The sequence below is a fragment of the Geospiza fortis genome, unplaced genomic scaffold, assembly GCF_000277835.1.
Source record: "Geospiza fortis unplaced genomic scaffold, GeoFor_1.0 scaffold494, whole genome shotgun sequence".
Taxonomy (NCBI): domain Eukaryota; kingdom Metazoa; phylum Chordata; class Aves; order Passeriformes; family Thraupidae; genus Geospiza; species Geospiza fortis.
Window position 1 is genome coordinate 98,115 of NW_005054691.1, and position 3,268 is coordinate 101,382.

Here is a 3,268-nt window from a genome sequence, read left to right on the forward strand (position 1 = left end):
AATGTTCAAACTCCAATCTGTGTCTGATTGGCCATGGCAGAATCTGGAAAAATGGGGAAAATCCCCTTCCCTTCCCTTCCCTTCCCTTCCCTTCCCTTCCCTTCGTTAATTTGCAGTTAATTCCCGTGTATTCATCACATCCCTGTAATTCCCGTCCCTGCTGCTCTCCTCCCTCCAGACCTGCTGCAGCTTTCCCAAAAAAGGTTCTGCTCCCTCAGACACTTGCAGCTCTGAGGCCCCTTGGATCCAGGAGCTGTTCCAGGGCACGGTGCTGACCCCACTGGTGGTTCCAAAGCAATCCAAAGCCTTGGATTTAGTCTGGAAGGAGCCACCTCTTCCCATTCCAGCTGGGATCCAGTGCTGTTCCATCCCAGATCACAGGAAACAGAGGAGAATGTCCTGTGCTCAAGCCCATGGGTAACAGTCATTCCCAGTTCCCACTGTTGAGTGCCTTAAATCCATCCCAGTTCCAATGGATTTCTGTTCCCTGTGCTCTTCCCCCTACACCTCACAGCTCCTTATCCCACTTAGTGCATTCCTGTATCCCAGTTCATCCCTGTATCCCAACTAGCCCATCCCAGTGTCCCAGTTTGTCCATCCCAGTGTCCCAGTTCATCCATCCCAGTGTCCCAGTTCATCCATCCCAGTATCCCAGTTTATCCCTGTATTCCAACTAGCCCATCCCAGTGTCCCAGTTCACCCATCCCAGTGTCCCAGTTCGCCCATCCCAGTGTCCCAGTTAGCCCATCCCAGTATCCCAGTTCACCCATCCCAGTGTCCCAGTTCATCCACCCCCAGTGTCGCCACGAGCTCCGGGCAGAGCCAGATGGGATTTGGTCACGGGAACCTTCCCTGCACTTCCCCTGGGTTTGGGATGTGAGGAGGATGTTTGGGAATGGGGCCCTGTCAGAATTCAGAGAGCAGAAGGAAAAGGTCCTTTGGGAATGCTCAGCTCCTGGGGTTCCCTGTGGGGCCGTGCAGGGAGAGTTGATCCTTTCCCAGGGGATAATGGAGATCCCGTGGGAGTGGGGCTGTGGGGCAGGGAATGGGAATTCTGTGTCCATTTCCTGTCTGCTCCAAAGGGATCCCAGACTCCAGCCTGGGCATCAGAGCTGCCTCCGAGTAGGACAGAAACTGGGCTAAAAGCACCAGAAAGAAAGGATTATTCCTGATTTTGTGATGGAATGGAATTAGTGTTTAATCCCAAATATTTTATTATTTAATGGAATTTAAATGAAAACTTCCCAGACTGTAAATATTCCCCCCCTCTTGGAATATAAACATTCCCCTGCTGGGTCTGGGGTTTGTGGAATGGAAAGGGATTTTCTGCCAGAGAATTCCCTGGTGAGCTTTTCCCTCTTAAAATTGTCCTTGTGTCCCCTGGCAGCCGATAGTGGCCAACACCGGGAATGCTCCGGGCCCCCGAGTGCAGGGCCAGTGCTGGGATCCAACCTTAAACCTGGACCTGGGCGCAGAGGGAGGGGCTGGAATCAGGGGTTCCCTGGGTTGGGTTGGGGTTTCCCTGCCTGGGATCCCCCTTTTCCTGTTTGGGATCAAAGGAGGCGCTGCGGGGCCGGAGCAGCCGGATGTCCTGGATTTATGGATTTATGGCTGATTTAGGAACAGGACCTGACCCCCCACCCCCATTCCCAAGGGAGCCAGAATCTTCCCTGTGGTTTCCCGTTTGGCTGAGGCTGTGACTCAAAGGTTGGACCATGAGACTGATGAGGAGAGACCTTGGGACAAAAATCCTTGGGATTTCAGGGAAGGAGGTGGTTGGTTTCTCCCCCAGCCTTGGGAACAGGCAGGAACATTCCAGAGGGGATGGATCCATGGAGTGGGGGCAGAGGGGACACTGGGGACAGGCAGGAGCATCCTGCCTGTGGCAGCAGGAGCTGCTCTGAGTGTGCCCCTGGCTCCTCCTTCCCTCCCCACGCTCCCATTCCCAGTGTTTGCTGTAAATAGGGAATATTTATAAAAATTTATTGCAGAGATTTCTAAACTCACCCGAATCCCATTTTTCCCAGAGTTTTTTGCTTTGCTGGGATCTCCTGGGGCAGGAGATTTGCACCTTCCCAATGGGCTCTGGCATCAGTACAAATCAATCCAATCCCAATCCCAGTCCCAGTCGCAGGTGCTGGGTAGGGCTGGGAATTCCAGGGGTCCCAGGGCTGAGAATGGAGCAACTCCTTCCCTTAATTTTATCCCTGTTCCATTTTCTCCATGTGGGAGAGGCTGTTCCAGGCTGGAGCCGTCCCAGGGTGTCCCTGGCGCTCTCGGAGGTTGTGGATTTTCCCTTTTCCTTGTTTCTGTCTTTGCCTTCCATGTCTGACCCGGCTGCAGAGGCAGTTGAGGGGAATTTGGGTGGAAATGCGGGGTTTTCCAGGCATTCTCCTTGATGTGACATTTTCCAAACCTTTCCTTTGTCCCTCCTGAGTCCCGGGATCTGCGTGGCCACAGGGGATGATCCCATCCCAGTCCCCAGGGGTTCCTGGTGGTTTTCCCTGGTGAATTTGCTCCAGCAAATCCCTCCTTGGCTCCGCTTTCCCGCCCGGCCTCCTCCGTCCATCCGCACTCGGAGCATTCCATGTTTGCTGTTGAGTTGGAGCCTCGGGAGCCGCTTTGCCAGTGCTTTTCCAGGGCTTTCCCTTGCAGGGGCTCGCCGGGAACATTCGGCTCTGTGACTGTTAGCACAAACCATGGATTCATCCCCCGGGAGACCCCGGTGCCGCCTCCGGCCCAGAACCCCAGACTGATCTCAAAGTGACCCAAGCCAGGCTGTTTGTTGGGAACAATTCCAGATCTCCGGGAGAGCCGGAGGTCCTGGGACCACAGCAGTGCCTGGGGCTGGCAGGGCCATCCAGGCTCCTCCTGGGGGAGCGGATTCTGGCTGGGATCAGCGCCCATCCTGGGGCTCCGTGCCCATCCCAGGGGCTCCGTGCCCATCCCGGGCGCTCCGTGCCCATCCCGGGCGCTCCGTGCCCATCCCGGGGGCTCTGTGCCTGGCTCCTAGCCTTGGCTCATTTTGGGAGAAGGCCTTGGGAATGGCACCTCTGCCATCTCCACATCCCGGCTGAGGCAGAGCTGATTCCAGGCTGTGGGATGGGAGCTGGAGCCTTCCCTGGGCACAGGAGATCCCGTAACTCCAACAGCCCGGGCAGGGGGAGGTGCTGCTGCCGCGGGGGATTCATGGATTTGGGAAGGTTGCAGGAGGGTGCCCAGGCCGAGCCCGGATTTTCAGCGTTGTTCCGCTCCTCCTCCTCTTCCC